We start from the raw sequence: 18,424 nt of genomic DNA on the forward strand, positions 1-18,424 counted from the left end.
AACTGGAAAGACAATATGAAATTGTAAGGGTATCTTCACAATAGACGAAATCAAGATCATGTCCATGAAATGAAATAAGCCTGTAAATGAAATTACATCTCAGATGAAGAGTTTATAAGCAGCCCCTTTAATTTCATAATGGCAATAAAGTTTTCCATCTTGTTTATCATTTTTCAGATATCTGATATTCCAACTTAACTAACTTTATGACAGTGATAAAATCATAAAGAAATGCAAAAGGGGGTTATAATAAGTAAAGAGCTTTAAGAATGGAACCAATCAACCCATACATATGAGTGAAACTCCATAAGCAAGTCCATACACTCTAGTTTGACATAGAAAAAGTTCATTTAAAAGCTTTGTGATGAAAATTAGAGAAAATTTGAGATTACATCTGTCAATTAGAATTCCTGGAAAGAAGCTGCGTGTGCAAAGACCAATGATGGACTGATAGGACCACAGTGATGTGGAGAGGCTGGAATGTTCTGAGTTCAGAGATTAATTACTTTATTTTGGGCTGGGTTTAGTCCCACGAAGAACCATTCCTTGCTCCTAAAAGTTAAGTCTTTTGGAATCTTTTTAACGGAGACCCTTAGCTTCCACCAATCCGAAAGTTACAAACATGATTCAGCAGCATCTGCGGCCTAGAGAAAAGCTTCTTCCATCTTGCTACACTCACCTTTCTGATGGAAACACCAAGGTGTCTTAAACACATATCTGTTTATGACTTTGTTCTGTGAAACTATAAAACTCCCTCCACATTGAAACAATGAATTTTTGATAACCTTAATTTGTGTTCGCACGGCATGGTCGTTCAAATTTGGCTCTAGGCTAAACTTTCTCTGTTCCCTTTAAAGTGGGAGCTCTGCTTTTTGTCTCTTCACAGTTAGCAAGTGCAGTTTTTTCAAAGCAATAGCAGAGGCAGCAGGAAGAAAATGCATCGCTACAAATAGTCTGTGTTGCTGTTCTTTCATTCCTGTTGAATAGATGTGCAAATAAATTTAAAAGAGCTATTATGGAGTATTGAAATTGTACAGCTTTGTTACCCATATAAATATTGAGATTCAACCTATACTAAAGTGATCAACTTCAGTGACCTATTTGAACATGAAATCACTTTAATGCATTTTAATTGCATGCTTTCTGTGTACCACAAATGCTCCAACCCTGATGCTATTGGTGGCTATGAAGCTCCTGGGACTACAGGCTGTTTGAGAACCAGGGAAACATTTCAATTACTGTTCCTGACTAGAATAATCGAAGGTGCTGCAATCGGGAGGGGCTCCTTCTCCTGGTCTCTTACATAATCTAGCTCCTGGGAAGACAAGGAAATCATATTCAGGAGACATACATAGAATTAAAGACTCCAAAAATGCATAAGGGGTTACACAACAATAAATGGCCAGAACAGAGAGAGAGAGAGAGAGAGAGAGAGAGAGAGAGAGAGAGAGAGAGACGAAGAGAGAAATGGGAAGCAAGGAAGTGGTCATAACCCACCCACTTAGCAGTGTGAGTGGTATTAAAGATAATCAGAATAGCTCCCCTGTCCTTCTTCTCTTTCCTCCCTTGATTTTTTCTTTTCTTTCTAATTTGTGACTTTTCCTTCACCTTATACTAGAAGAACAACCCAAGCATGTCAAGCACACCTCTAATAAGAAATGGGTGTAATAATTACTAACATTTGGAGGACGAGGTATTGTTCTGACTTTCCCAGCCCTCTTAAATAGTCACTGAAAGTTTATAAAGACCACAATCCTGGGTCGGGTGGTGGTGGCATGCACCTTTAATCCCTGCACTCGGGAGGCAGATGCAGGCAGATCTCTGTGAGTTTGAGAGCAGCCTAGTCTACGAAAGTTAGTTCCAGGACAGGCTTCAAAGAGACAGAGAAACCCTGTCTCAAAAAACCAAACCAAAACAACAACAAAATGATGGCAATCCTGAAGAAAGCAAATCAAATAACAAGAGTCACAAAGAGAAAGCACATGAACACCAACCTGACTGTACTTCCATGGGCAAGCCGGACAGAGTGAGTAGTACTGGGAGCTGAGCAATGCTAAAACAGTGCTAAGGAAAGAAGACCATGGGCTTGGGAGAGCATTCGGGGAACAGCTAGCCTAGGACTAGCTGGCACAGTTCTCCCAAATTACTATATGAAAGAGAGGTATGCAATGCTTGCAGTATTCTTGGGAGATGCAGTGCTCTGGATGGGCCATAGGGAAAGTAGGAAGACTGGGAGATGCCATGTGGAAGGACCAACGGCCGGCTGAGGTTAGGGGTAGGGAGCAAGAGTGGAAGGGTTTCCATGTTTAGTTGACTTTAACTGAATCTATCCTCATAGTAGACACTCTGTATTATTAGAGACAATAGCCTGTGTCTTTCTATCTAAATATACTGCCTAAGTCACCTTCCTGGAGTTTTAAATGGTCATGATGGGTAAGAACTTTTGATAACTCCCTACATGTTTTAAGGCAACAAATTGTAAATAGCACAGGATACCAAGATGGTAGAGAGAGTGACTGATGCATGATTTTTGGTCCCCAGAGCTTCGTTGTTAATGGAGCACACAGGTGCAAAGAGCTTGCTATCTGTAACTTATAAAGCCATGAGTGAGGTGGTGCTCACAGCTTTGACTAGATGGTGTCTTTCCTGTAGGGAAGCACCCAGGTCAAAGGGGCCCCCCTGTCACCAGAAACTAGACTTGTGCTCTCCCGTTCGTTGCCTTTTCCATGAACAAATCGGCATAATTTGACCTCTTACTGCAGAGAAGTCTGTGTAAATACACTAGCCCGTTGGAGTGTATTTGAATTTGCCAAGCTCACTGCTGTAGTTCCATGAGATGAGCCTTTGATTCGATAAACATTCAAAGCAAGCTAGTAAATCGCATTGACTGTTATTATGAAAATGCCTCCTCTGAGGAGAAGGTCAGAGGAGTTAAGGACTACAGGGGTTCACGTGACAAACAGAGGCAAGCTAATAAGTTCAGCTAAAATTCAAAGATCTCGGAATTACAAGGACTGGAGCAAGTAACAGCAGTCCTGAAAGCATACAAATAACCCAGCTTACAGGCATTGCCAAGGACCAGGATGAATCTGGTTGCTTTGGCTTTGCCATGGGGTCTTTGTTTTTTCATCTAAGAATCATAATGGTTCCTATTTACAAAAGCGCTGTCAAAAATACTTGAATTCGAGCAGGGGCCCAAGTAGAAACAGTTTCTAAAGGACTGTCAAAAAATGGAGATCTACAATGTCCTGCTAGGATGCTAATTTGGTTGCTCAGATACTACTGGATATTTCTGAGACTGGAAATACAGACGGTAGCTAACAACAGGAATGAAATAGTGTTCAATGAGTACTTTTCTTATGCCCAAGCACAAAATGCATCTAAGATATCTGTTCTAATTAAGTATTGTAAGTCATTTGCTAGCGTCTCACTGAGTACTGGCCTAACCCATACAAAAAATAGATACCAGGCAATTTGAACCTAGGACACCATGGTAAAGTTAGAGGCATTTGAATATTAATCAAGTCTCATAGCAAAAGTTGCTAATGAATTAAAAAGTAATGCAATGGGAAACACCGGGAGATGAGCAAATTCAAGGAAGGCAATCCCTACATAAAGGCAGTTTTGCTTTGAGGGCTATAGGATTGGCAATGAAACACCCAGGGGACCTCTCTAACTCCATTTCTGCATGCCCGTTCTCTAAACATTGGCACACAGTTGAGCACAAGAAGGCACATGGCTTGCTGCTGAACATTCCGGGGTGTGCCATTGTGTGGCTGAAAACTGCCAGTGACGTACCATGCACAGGAGAAAAGCTTAAGCAGAAGTCACTCAAATCCCCTTCACTGCAGCCAGCAACTTTGCTATATAGTCAATGGGCACCCATTGAAAGAGCTCTCCCGAGAACTGAGAAGATGTATGCTATGTCGCTAAGGCTAGGTGTAGTAAAAGGCGCATGCCTTAGTCAGACTCCTGGAGTTCATCACATGGCTCCTGTAGAGAGCAGTCTTTAGGTCTTTAAACTTGTGTTGTTGGGTTAATGAGACAGAAGGGACACCCCAAGGAAAAGATTGAATCAAACCTGACTGTGAAAATTAAGCTATTGAGGTAGAATCTGGAAGATAGGATGCTAAATGAAATAAGCTACAATGGGACAGATGCTACGTGATTTAGCTTATATGAGATCCACGAAATAGCTAAACTCACAGAAACTGAAAATAGAACGGGTTACCTGGGGCAAGAAAGGATGGAATGTATAGATTGTTCAGTTACACAAAATTAATTAGCTATTGAGACCTGTTCTAAAGCCTATAATTAGCAAGCTGACAAGTATTGCCATGATCTGAATGTTTAATAAGATCCCTCAAATCCCTGTACTGAAATGTAGCTCTCAAACCTAAAAGTATTAGGGAGTCTTGAAGAAGTGATTAAGTCAACACAGAGCATTTAAATGGATCAGCCACTGTATAAAGTCAAATTAAAGTTGCCTGTTTGCTTTTCTGCCCTACAAGGATACAATTATAAGGTTCCTTCTGGGGAATGCGGACCTGGCACCAGAAAGTGAAGCTGCTATCATCTTGATCCTGGATTTACCAGGCATGAGACCCTTGAAAAGTCAATTTCTGATCCCAACACAACTTCGTAATCTAAGATGTTTTATTACATCAGCCCAAATTGACTAAGACATGAACTTAGACATTTGTGTGTCATGTCAAAGTTTTATTTCTTAATTTTATTGTTCTGGTATGGGACAACTTTACAATTCCTTCTACATACAAACTTTCCGCATTTCTCAGGAGACATGGCCAGGGAAGAGCATCATTAGCAACGCTGTTATGGTTGTTGGTTTTGTGGCAAATCACATTCCTGTTGAACTGGAAAGTTCAACACAAGTAAGAGGTTTGTTAGAGTAGATTATAGCAAATAGCTGGAGAGCCATTTGATTTCAGGCCGTAGAAAGAAGGCAAGCATGCTATTTCTATGCCAATTCAGCAGGGCAAAGAGAGTAGTCATGGCCATCTGTCTCGGATCTGGTTCTGGCTAATAACCAATATTGGAAAAAAATCTTTAGATTTCTTTTCCCTGGAAAATAAAAGATTGGGTTACCATCAGTCTGTAATTTGAAACTTAGAAAGAAAAAACGTATTATCTCAAAAGATGCTGTGTTGGTTACCGATGCCTGGTGTGCCTATAGCTACGTCAAATAGATCGCTACAGCTATATGGTCTTTTGAGGGTGTATAAGTCTGTTAATAAGACTGAATGAAGAAAAGATTTACACACATGATAGTCACTAGGATTCGGAGATGATGGCTGGAGAAGCTGAGCTGGAGCTTCCCCGAGTTTGCTCTTCAGCTTTTGTTCTCGACTTGCCTGCATTTCTGCCTCCTTCATTTTCATTATCTGGTCCCTAGCCTTACCTTTGAGCTGCACATGGACAAGTTAGGACACAAAGAAACCTGAGAAGTCCTGCTTCTCTTTCTCATGCCACAATGAGGTATTTCACAGGCAGCTTTCTTTACTGTCCTGAGAGCTTCCCCGAGCTCCTCAGGGATGCTAACTTTATTGTTGTGACTCTTTGGTACACAGTCGTTATCATGATCTGTGGAGAAATTCATCTTTGGCTGATGCTGGCTCTTTTTGTAGCCTTGAGAAATCTTATTGCTCCTGCTACAGCTTGTCAGATGCCCCCCCTCCCAACGCCCTGGCCACACACACACCCAGTTCACTTGCCTTTCACTCACACCTCTCACAATGACATCTTCAAGGATTACTCAAATGCATGGTATAGTGTGCAGACAGTTGTTTGTCACTGATTTACTCCTTTTCAATTACTTTTGTTCAGATTTCCTGATGAAAATTATACAGTAGCTTTTAACTGTGTTTTAAAAATACTAATCAATTATTCTGTCAGCATTTCACACATACTCCAAGTATGAGATAATCATTCCCACTGTGTTACAGTTAGTCATTTCAACTCTTTCATATGTTACATTCATTTCTATGTTGAATTTTTGAACAGTTAGACTATGGAAAGACATTCCCGAATGACAGATTGATTCATTTGCTGTGGTGCCTAATACTATCCATGGGTATATTCATTGTACTTCAAGCACCTATAACTTGAATATCTAATTATATTTTTAAAAAGATTTTGTTTTTACTTCCAATTGCATGTATATATGTGTGATAGTATGTTTTAATGAATATGACTGTGGTGTCCACAGAGGTCAACAGAAGACAATGGACCTCTTGTTTCTTTATTTATAATTGGCGGTGTACAACGTGGCACGGATACTGGGAACCAAAGTGCTTCCTTAACAGCTGGGCTGTCTCTCCAGTCCATAGTCTTTGGCTATCAATACAACACATTTGGTTTTGTTTGTTTGCTTTGTTTTGTTAGCAATCATTTTGAGGGAGGAAATGCCTTTTTTATTTTTCTTTTTTAAAAGAGGGCAGCAGACAAAGGCTTGTTTTATTTTAATGACTGATCCACCCGAGCCCACGAGCAGCCCACTATGTACAAACACTAAGGAAGCTTGATTTCTTGGTCTCTCCCTCCTTAATGATCTCCACCATCTTTGACCTGCTCCAGGTGCTACCATGCTTAAATGATCTTAGATCTGCTAGCCTCAGCCTGGCCGGTCAGAAGCTTCTCAGGTGGTCCTTGTCTGCCTTCAGCCTATGGATGTGCTCCATGAGGATCCACTTTTTATGAAGACATTCCCTTTGACCTTCGGGTACAGGCTGTGGTCAATCTTAGATGCATGTTATCTCCTGAGAAGTTGGCGCAGAAGCTGCATTCTTCTCATCCAGGTTATCTCAGGCATTTGAGCATCATTGAGTATCTCTTTAAGGGAAGAAAGCCTGCAGCATGCTGTTTCTCCACGTTCCCCCACCCCAATCATGAAATGAAATTCTATAGCTGAAAGAAGATAACTGAGTACTGAAAAAGAGGAAGACTTATCAAGGAAGTTCAGATTTGGTGGGGCATTGTATGGTTAATTTCATTAAGCAACTTGATAGGACCTGGAAAGCCCAACGAAGAAGGGAAAGGTAGGTGAATTCAGACAGTCATCTATTCGGTAGATGAATTCAGGCAGTCACCTCTTCAGTCTTAATGCGGCCAGCTACCTCAAGTTCCTGCTTGAGGGCTCCAACACTGGGAAGGACTGCATCCTTGAACTGTGAGTCAAAATAAACTCCTTTGTCAAGTATGTAGCCATAGCCCTAAGTAATAATACAGGCACCCGAGAGTTGCTGCGATAGCTCTTCACGTTTCTGGAAAAAAAAAAATCAGTTATGGCTGATGGCACCCAGGGCTGTGGTAGAAATGGAGCTAGGCAAGAAATGTGAATTTTATCTTCTTTCAGCATTTTTTTTTTACCATTTATCTTCTTATAGCACTTATCATTCCTAAGTTTCTTCATTATTCCAACATTATCTAGCATTCCTAAGCCACTTTTTCCTCCCAGAGAATGAAATACATCATTAAATAGTCCATCAAAGATGCTAATTCCCTAAAACATTATCACCTTTTAACTATTTGAGAACAATTTCAGAACACTTATATTTTCCTTGGAAGACTGGTAAAGATGTCAATATTTGGTTCTTACAAAAGCTTTGTCTGTGTTAGTTTCTTACATAAAAGGCACTGTATTCCTTGAATGATTTTAATAATATTGATTTGCAAGATGGAAACAAGTCAATATAGATACTGTAATGGATGATATTATTGATTAGCATAAGTTAGAAGTTGTGTAGCACTGTAACTGAATTAGTGTCTCTTTTCTTTTCCTAGTTCCTATGGCTGTCACAGATTTGACTTATAGTCAAAGAAAGAAACCATTATGAGGTCTAAAGGAGTCAGTCCTCAGATCTTTAAGAAATAGAAAAGAGGGAAAGATACTAAATATTCTTGTAGATTACAGTGCAGAACTGGCTCATAAAACAATGAAATTGCCTAAGTGATTGCTTATGCAGATCTCTGAGGTAACTCTAGTCTATCAACTTCCTCATACACAAAGCCTACATAGTAAGTCCACGCTTATTTTCTACAGTACTTGGTTTTGCATTTCCCACTCGTGAGCATTCCTCAAAGACCTTTCATGGCTACCATGAAATCCAAACTCATTACTCTGATACTCAAGCTCCTCCACAGATTGGACCCAGATGAACTCATTACTCTATCTCCTTCAATGTGTGGTACTCAACTTTTTCTTAGAAGACACGGCTTTTTCTGTGACGATTCAAATGGCTAAGGAGAATGAATTGGTCCCCTTTTGAGCTGGAAGAAAAGAGTGAAGGCACTTTAAAATGACAAAAAGATTTAAATTCCTAATATATCTGAGATTTTCAAGAATAGAAACCACATTTACAAAAGATTAGGTGCATGATCGTATAGTGTTTCAGGAAGCGATGCTGTACCCTACAGCTTCTTCATGAGGATGCTAATCTAAAACTATACTATAGCTTTTCCTAAAAGGAGCATTCCTCCAGGACACCTCTTTCCACACATTGTTTCCTGAAGCTCCCTCATGGCTTCAACCCTTGGCTTTTGATCTTTTGCTCCCTCTAGGCTTCCTGAGCCTCCTTATTCTCCAGGAAAAGGTGAGTGCTATATCCACCTATAGCCCCATAATACAGGACAATCAAACACAATAGGGAGTGAAGTCAAAGCAGGAACTCAGTTTATTACTGTGAGCATTTACTTATAAAGGTTAAGCTACATCCTGTGATGTAAGGGTATCTCCAGCCAATGAGAAACAGCCAAACTGTCCCCCTGGCTAGAGGGGAATCTACCTAGTTTTTGCTGTCTCATCCTCACTCAAACTCGAGCCAGGATTTTCCTTGTGCTACATGCCTCGAAGTCTGGGCCCTGAACTCGAGCCAGGCTTTTTTTCTGTCCTATAGGCCTCAAGGTACAGGCCCTGAGATAATTTTGGCCCAACAGCTCCCTCGTCGACCCTTACCCAGAAGGAATCTGTATTTTCACCTTGAACTTTGTACCCTCAACTCATATTCAGTCTTACCAAGAGAATGTCTAGCTAATCTAATATTAAAATTTTCCCCTTAAATTCCTAAATAACTTTGATTCCATGTGATGTATTTATTATGTCATTAACTGGGATATTATATTATATAATACTGTATATAATATTTTAATACTTTGTTTTTGTACAATTGTCTAAAACAGTGTTTATCAAGATTCCCAATGCTGCAACCTTTTAATATAGTTCATTTGGTGGTGACCCCCAACCATGGAATTATTTTTGTTGCTACTTCATAACCGACTACTGTTATGAATCATAATGTAAATACTTGATATTTCCAATACTATTAGATGGCCTCTGTGAAAGGCTTGTTGAACTTCTCAACCCATAGGTTGAGAACCTCTGGTCTAAACCCTTTAATTTCAAAATGCTAGTCTTTAACAACGAAACCACACAACCTTCTGTTTTCCTCTGAACACCTCTTTTAGTCTAGTCTTCTATGCACGCTTTGTACCCAATTGTAATTTTATGTTGGGAATATGGAGTTAATGGACTGAAATATATGCTATTTAAGAAATCATGTTCATTTAGAAATGAATGAAATACATAAGATGCAAAATACTTAAATAGCTCGGAGCTGGTTGTGATAGAGCAAACCTGTAATCTCACCAATCAAAAGGCTGGGGCAGGGGTTTTGTCAGCTCAGCTCAGAATGTGATTCCTTCTGAGGCTTTGTCTCAAAATGAAGAAAAAGTAGAATTAGGGGCAAAGCAGAGATATGTTTTCACCATCAAGTGTTTGAAGTTGGAATGTTTTTTTATTTTTAAGTATGTGAGTATAAATAGCATAGCTCTTTTCCCTCTAAAGTGAAATTTAATTCAAACTGCTTTTCAAGGACATTAAAGTCAGCAACTGAACAGTATCACCACCAGAAAATAGTGCTATTTTTCTCAATATGAAATTAAATCACGAAAAACACAAAGATAGTCCTTAGACCTTCTAACAAGGTGCTTTTGAATGATAAGGAGTCTTAAACAAATCAACATCTTACTATTCATTTATTCAAAAGTGGTTTTCAAACACAAAATTCTCAAAGTCTACCTCATTTTCCCCTTTTAGCTTTGATGATGTCCAGTGACATCATCAGGACTGAGCTCAGAGGACATTTATATTATTTTTCATACACATTCAAAAATTATGTCAGTTTTGATTTTATGTTACTAGCCAGTTTGCCAATAAGAGTAGGCAAAGAAAAAGGTCATGTAAGCCTGGCTATACTGGCCAAGTCTGCAAGTGTTTTCTTCTGAACAATATTATGAATAGATTGTTTCATGACAACAGACATTGGTAGAATCTTCAGATAGAGATTGATGAGCAGATGAGACAATGAGATTCCAGAAGTACTGAAACATAGCTACTTGGTGCAATATCTTCTCTTATTTGAAAAGAGTCTTTCATACTGAAGACTTACTAATACAGTCAATTTTTTAAGTATAATGATAAATAACTTAAGGGGTAAAGCAAAACATTTTAAATTGCTGACCTACATTGATTTATTTCTTACTGTGCTAAATACTGCATGATAGGATCACTTTGTGATCGCTGGGTAGGTAGGAAGAATGGCTTTCTAAACTCATGCGATCAGAAGTGGGACGTGGGTAGCAGGAAGGTGGCTACAAGAATATCTCTTTCAAACTTTGGCCCCACTTATTCCCATCTCACAGTCTCACTCACAGCCTCTCTCCCATCCCTGTTTGGAATCAAAGACCATTTAAACTTTAGATTTTAATTTCTTTTCAAAAGTTTGGTTTACTGAAAAGTAATGGACTTCAGAGTAGATGACGTGGTAGTTAGTGCAAGAGTTCAGGGGCTTTTTAATTAGACATTTTCTTATGTCTATATTTGAGATTTCTATTCCCCGGTAACCTAATTAATCAAACAAGATATAAATAATTGCCCTCTTTAATAAACAATGATGCCAATACGAACAAAAACAAGTTGATCATCAATCATTGCTTAATAATCAGACACTATCCAAGATTGACTCTAAAGCAAAATGATTTGTGCTGTGATAAAATTAAAAATGTTCATGTTTAGTCAAATTAAAAAATACATTAAAGTCTGTTGTGATTTAAATGTGAAGCAGCCCCTTGTAGGCTCATGTATATCAACATGTGGTCTCTAGCTGGTGTTGCTGCCTTGGAAGATTGTGGAACCTCAGGTTACAATTTTGCTGGAGGAAGTGAGTCACGGGATCCCCTTTGAGGTTTTATACTCTGGTCCCAACTTCTGTTCATTCTGTAATATCTAAGTGTGGATTTAATGTGACCACTCCTACCACATTGCCTTCCCTGTCTGCTGCCATATCTCTCCCCTCCACCACTGAACTGTATCTTGGAACTGTAATACAGAATAAACCCCCCTTTGAGTTGCCTCTGGCGTGGTATTTTATTTATTACAGCAAGGAGAAATCAACTAAGACAAATGTCTTAGTTTTGTTTTTGTTTTTTTCTTTTTTCTTTTTTCTTCCCCCCCTCCAGACACCATGACCATGGCAACTCTTACAAGGAAAACATTTAAATGAGGCAGTGGCTTACAGTTTCAGAGGTTCGGTCCATCATCATCATGGCGGCATGCAGGCAGATGTGGTGCTGGAGCTGAGAGTCCTACATCTTGACTCCAAGACAACAGGAAGTCAATTGACTTTTGCATTGAACGAAACTTGAGAAAAAAAACCTCAAAGCCCATCCCTACAGTGACACACTTTCTCCAATGAACCACACTGATTTCAAAAAGACCACAACTCCTAATAGTGCCCCTCCCTCTGGGGCCATTTTCTTTGAACCATCACTACAAGGTATATAAGAAAAGAATTAACAACAATAATGGGGAAATGAGATTTCCCCATTACTGTTGCTTTCTCTTATTAAGAAATGTCTGAGTTTTAAGCGTGCATGCACGTGTGTGTGTGTATGTGCACACACACATACACACACACACACTCATGTGCTATGTTCAAACCCAGAGTGTTTTATTTTCATCTTGAAATGTCTTAATGACTCTGTGTCAAGCACATTGCACAAATGTGGCAGAAATTCCTGCAGGCCTGGCACTGGAGTGTCAGCAAGCAACCTCTGTCGACCATAAAAATCCCTGCTGGGCCATAACTGGCCTAGTTCAGGAGTTAGCACACAGTTCTAATTCATTTCTTGTGTTACAGATACCATTTGTGAATCTCGTCTGAGATTGTCCCATGGATACAAAGCCTATGCAAAACTTAGTCAGAGGAAACCCAGAAAACCGTGGTACCTCATGAAACAAATGTTTGTCCTTGGCATTGTATTTCTCATTCAGTTTGTTTTGAGATATGGAAATCCAGTAGCTAAAGTATAAACATAGGAAAAAAATGAAATTTCCTAAGGGCTAAGGGAAAGTGCTTCAATACACAGAGACTGAGGACTCCTGTGGCTACTAAGGCTAAGTTCATTTTCAAAGTGTCTCTGAGTCTTCATTTCACGGACCCATGTGAAACCACACACTTGTGACGTGATACCCATGATATACAATGTTCTTAATTAATAATTTTGAATAAAGCAATAAGTTCCACCTATAAGAGAAACTAAAGCAAGGAGTTTGAGGCAAATTATGCACCGGAGAGGGAGTTCTGGGAAGAGAGAGGCAGTAAGCACGGTAAAGAGGTAAAGCAATAGAATCTAGTTGGGCAAAGAGGGCTTCTGAGTAAATATCCAAGATAACAATGTGAGAGAGTAGGACATTTACCTAATGGCTCTGGACACCCACTTCAGTGCCGCTAAACATCCTGAAGTTCAGGTTGAGAGACCTGAACCTTTCATGAGAGCACTAGAAGAAGAAGTGAGTTGCCTGTCTTTGACACAGAAGCCGCCATTGTACTTGCGGATGGTCCACATTAATACTGATGAAAGCACAAGGTGTTGCCTAAAACATCAGCTAATGAAATGAACCTCAGCTACGTTTAAAGTATTGTTATTTGGGGCAAAACTAAACATAGTCATGATCCATTGCCTTTTAAAATTCTTATGTAGCTTTTGATCTAGTTATTTTATTGATACAATTCTTCAATGAACATCCAAGCTTCTAGTTCTTGGGCCTTCTCAGTTTGATCCCTTCTTTGGTTTAGTCTTGTCATCCCTCACATTTTCCAATACCAACCTTTGTCCTCAATCACACTGAAGCCTCTCCTTCTCCTACCCATGACCCATTGTTTCCTGATCTTATTGGAAATGATGTCAAAGACCAAACCAGGTAAATTCTTATATACAATATTAAAACAATGTTTTATTCTAATAGAAACTATTTGAAGTGCAAAAGATATTTTCTGCTCTGTATTTTACTAATATTTTGCAGACTGTTTCACTTAAACTAAATTGATCAGGAATAGAGGACAGGAGTAGAAGTGGGAAATTCACTCTGTGGTGTTTCTAGGAACTCACATGGGAAATGGCAGTAACTTAGATTCAGTGATAGTGCTGGGAACGTAGAGAGAAGAATACACTGGGGACCTAAAGCAGTGGCAGTATGAACTTCATTGGCTAATGCACTGGAAGAGTTGGTTAATTAGAAAAGAAGAAAGCAAACTCAATCTGGGGCATGAGAACTAAATGGGATGTAGCAACACTTTCTTAAATTAGAAATTCAACTATACTTTATATGAATATGTATATATGCATAAACATACATAACAGCCTTTTAGAAGGCTGAATAGAGCTAAGTAATAAACAAACAAACCCAAGTGCTTGAGTTTATGAACTGGGGCAGAAGGAAAAGCCAGAGGACGATGATAACAGTTTAGGAAATCATAGTATGTTGATGGTATTTTAGGCCATAGAAACAGATAATATACATGTGGGTTCAAGGCGTTTAGGAAGGATATAGATGAGATTCAATCCCAAATTAGAGTTAAGTGAAGGATGGAGAACCAGCAAAGAAGATTGAAAAGGAGTTAGTGATACAACACAATCAACAGAGAAGCCAGTGTTCCTGAAATCAATCAGCTCCTCCAAACAGTAGTCAGTTACGCCACATACTAAGAAACTGAGTAAGAGAGTACCAAGAGAGGCCATTGGATCTAAGTACACTAGACCAGACTACCTTTGCCAGTGAGCTGGTCAATTTGAATTATCACTCTAACTGTATTTAGAATCACCTAGGATAGATCCGTGAGGGTGTTTACAGAGTTTAACTGAGAAGGGAAGACCCACCTTCAGTGTTTGTAACATCATAAACAGCTGGGATCCCAGACCAAATTTAAAAGGGGAAAAATGCAAATGGAACACCAGCACTCACCTCTCTGTGGCACCTGACTACAGACATGATGTGTCTCATGCTCCTCCTGCCATGACTTCCCCATCATGACGGACCAGGTCCGCTCAAACTGTGAGACAAACCGTTCCTTCTCAGAACTGCATTTGCTGGGTGTTTTGCTACAGTACTGAGATAAGTGCCCAACGGTGTGAGGGATCAGGAAGAGAGCACGATTGCTGTGGATGAAGGCGGATCTCAGGCATCTGTGCTCCATATTTCTGTTGTGTGTGTAAAATTACTTTGGGATTATCTCTGTTATCAAGTGACATTGATATATCTCTATGTCAGGCCGGGTGTTGATTTCCCAGTATATCTTTTCTGACCTCATGGTGGGAGTATATTCACTTTCAAAGCACAGATCATCCACTTTGCTGTCATTGTCAATAGCAACCAGGCTCTTCTCTTCAACTCTGAGACATGTCCAAGACTATGCAAGCTGACATATGGTGGCCTCAAAGCCCTTCCATATCTGTACTGTAGACCTGTTATGGGCTACAGTACACCTGTTCCTTCCCAATTATTCACTATGGTTTTGTTCTGTTTTTTCTGTGTCTTGGCAATGTCTCCGACAGCCCTTAAGCTTATTAAATAATGAGAGGATGACCTTGAACCTCTGATCCTGTTGATTCTCCCCGCCACTTCCCTGACGGCTGGGAGTAAAGGTGTATGCCACTATATCCTGCTGCTTGTGGTGTTGGAGACCAGATCTAGGTTCTGGTGTATGCTATTCTAGGTAAGTACTCTGCTAATTGCATTAGATCTCATCCTTATTCATTGCAAAAATCTCCCGAGAACTCTCTAGCAATGTGTACTGTGAAATCAATTATTAGTCACTTGCCTTTATGTCGGCAAGGGTTCAGTCACAATGGAGAGACATTAATGGGATATTGGCGTTCCCTGTTACACCAGAGCACATATCTTTTCTGTAAAGAGCCAAGCGAAAATCCAGAGATTTGCAGGCCACAGAGCCTGACAACCACCGACTGCTTCTATTGTGCAGGAAAAAGTCATAGCCACCAACCAATTGGAATGGCCGTGATCTGAAGCTATGAGAGAAAACTAAGAACCATGCAGAAGGCTGTATCTACTTTGTTTAAGCCCGCCCTACACAATTGTGGGAGCTTCTGAAGAAGTGAGCTTCCAGAGGGAAGTGGTGGTGGGGAACAGGGGAGACAGAGACAGTCATCCTGAAACTCTGGTTCAGAGTTGGAGGATGCCATCAGGAAAAGCCAGCATGTTTACCTTGCTCACAGGGTTTGCGGAAATGGAGAACTGAGAGGCCGTGGGAAGATATCTCAATATAGCTACTGCCTATGGGATGCATGCAGTGGCAGGCTAGAAACCACTGTAGGTCTTTAGGGTCAGCATCTGGAAACGTCCTTGAGATAAAGCAGAAGCGAGGCAAAACTGAATACCCGGATGTGCTGTGTGCACGGACATCATCTTCTCAGCCTGAGGACCTTGTGAAAACAATGGCCACTGCTTTTTCAAAATCTCCCAGTCTCATGAGACTTTTCTCTCTTAGTCAATGCTCAGCTGGATGTTTAAGGGTTAAAGAGAGTTCAGGAGAACAGCTCTCAGTTTAATAAAGTTGGCAGTAGAACAAAGCCTTCTCCACCTTTGGGCCCCCACATGCATTTGAGGTAGAAAGAGATTCAATATAGCCTAAAGTGGTTGCTGGACAGTAAATCTTTCCTGAACTGAAGATTCCTGTGGAAAAAAGCCCCAGACCCCTGAAACAGAAATAAATAATGCAAAGAAAGTACTTATTTTCACTTCTCTTAGAAACACTGAGATTAGATCGTCAGACATTTGTTTCTCTGAGAACAGAGTTAGTCATTCCCATTTATTAGATGTGTAGCTGAAAATACCTTCTAATTTTGTGGAATTATTTTTCATTCTTTCAACACTAGTTTTGAAAGAATCAAGGAACTTAAGCTTTTAGGAGCTATTAGACATGGATGTTATCTCTTCATTATTTTCTTTCTATTTATCTTAATTTTCTGTCTTTACATGTAATTACACAATGTATGCAGTACCTACAGAGGCCAGAAGGAGTCAGATTCCCTGTAACTGGAGTTACAGAGAGTTGTGGGCCCACCATGTATGTGATAAAAACTGAACCTAGGGCCACAATAAGAGCAGTTAGGGCTCTTAATGGATGAAGCATCTTACCTCTACAAACCCCAATTCTATCTTTTCTTACCTAAGATCATAAGGATTTTTCACCTTATTTTTCTCTAGATATTTATTTTTTATTTGCACAAATAGGTCTTTGCTAACATTCAGAATTAATTTTTGTATTATCTATTAAGCACACACTAAGATACACTTCTTAACCCACATCACACTGATTCAGCATTATTTGTTGTGAAGGCCAGGTTATAGGTTTTAAGAATCACGAGAGCATTATGACAAAGCAAATGAATTGGGTACTAAAAGAATGACTTTTGAAGTAAGGCTTCTAAGGGTGGTGGTAATCGTATTTCTTGTTATGTAAGTTACATGCACTTAATTATTGATATAAAATATAAAAGGGACCTGACTCGTGTCTGGAGTCATATATTAGGCAGTTAAGAGTGCCTCCCACTCTTCAAGAAGACAGTAGTTTGGCTCCAAGTACAAGCATAGGGTGTCTCAGAGTCATCTGTAACTCTGTGAGCACATGCAGACTATATATATGTGTGTGTGTGTGTGTGTGTGTAAAGCTAAATCTTAAAAGAAAATGCATAGGGAGTGATTGACATCATGAGTAAATGTGTTTGGTTGACACAGGCATGGCATGTCAAAGACCAACGCCTCAGACCTATAGGAATGGAAAAGTCTGACTCCTACAGTGAGGCCTGGAGGGACAGAAAAGCCTTTCTTGGTTCTGAGTGAGAATACTGTCAGTTTGTAGAGAAAATTCAACCCCCCCCAGACATTCATGGCTTAAAGAGTGCCCCCTGCAGAGAGTGCACTGTTGCAGAATATTATTTTAACCGGGAAAAATGTGTTACATTTATTTATGCTGCAGAGTATGACTTTAACTGTATAGAGGTGTGCTACTTTTGTTTATGCTGCTTTTTTTTAATGATGTAAGGATGTGGGTTTAGTTATGTAAAGATGTGTTGCATTTGTTTCACCTTGCCTGCCTAAGGCCCCTGATTGGACTAATAAAGAGCAGACTAGCCAGTAGCTAGGCAAAATAAAGGATGTGTGGACTAGCAGGCAGAGAGAATAAAAGGAGTAGAAATCTAGGCTCAAAAAGAAAAAGGAGGAAGTAGAAGAGAAGAAGGCGGGGAGAAGGAGGGAGGTGCCTGGGGTAAGAAGCCAGACAGACACCAGACAGACAGACAGAGAAACAGTTGAAAGTAAGATATACAGAAGTAAGAAGTTAAAAGCTCCGACGGAAAAGGTGGGCAAACAGAAACAGGTTAATTTAAGTAAAAACAGCTACCCAGAAAGACACCTAAGCTAGGCTGTGTATTCAAAACTGATAAGTTTCTGGCTCATTGTAGCATGACGGCCGGCTTGTTGGGGTTTCTGTCCCGCCCGGTACCCCACAGCCGGCAATTCCCAAAGAAAATAACAGAGTCTACATTAGGTTATAAACTGATTGACCCATTAGCTCAGTTTTCTTATTAACTAATTCTTACATCTTATGGTAACCCATAATTCTTGTCTATGTTAGCCATGTGGCTTGATACCTTTTTCAGTTGTCAGCTCACATGTTGTTGCTTCGGTGATCTGCGCAGGAGTGATGGAGGGAGCGTCTGCTTTCAGAATACTCCCAGTCTCTTTGCTCCACCCCTACTTCCTGTCTGGCTTTCCCCTCCTATACTGCCTGCCTGGTCAATCAGCAATTTATTAAAATACGTGATTGACAGAATACAGATAATTCTCCCACACCAGCTCATGATTTGGGAGCCGGTTGGTGCCCTAAAAGAAAGAAGCCTGGTACAGTACACCTGCAAAGATTAGCTAAACTTACCTCCTTGTTCATCTGTATACCCCAAACCTACTCTCCTTGTTTGACTGTAAGCAAGAATCTCACTTCCCTGTCCAACTGTAAGTAATAAATACACTGAATTTCTAGGGTGTTGTGGC

The sequence above is a fragment of the Myodes glareolus genome, chromosome 8 (genome assembly GCF_982192425.1).
Source record: "Myodes glareolus chromosome 8, mMyoGla1.1, whole genome shotgun sequence".
NCBI classification, from domain to species: domain Eukaryota; kingdom Metazoa; phylum Chordata; class Mammalia; order Rodentia; family Cricetidae; genus Myodes; species Myodes glareolus.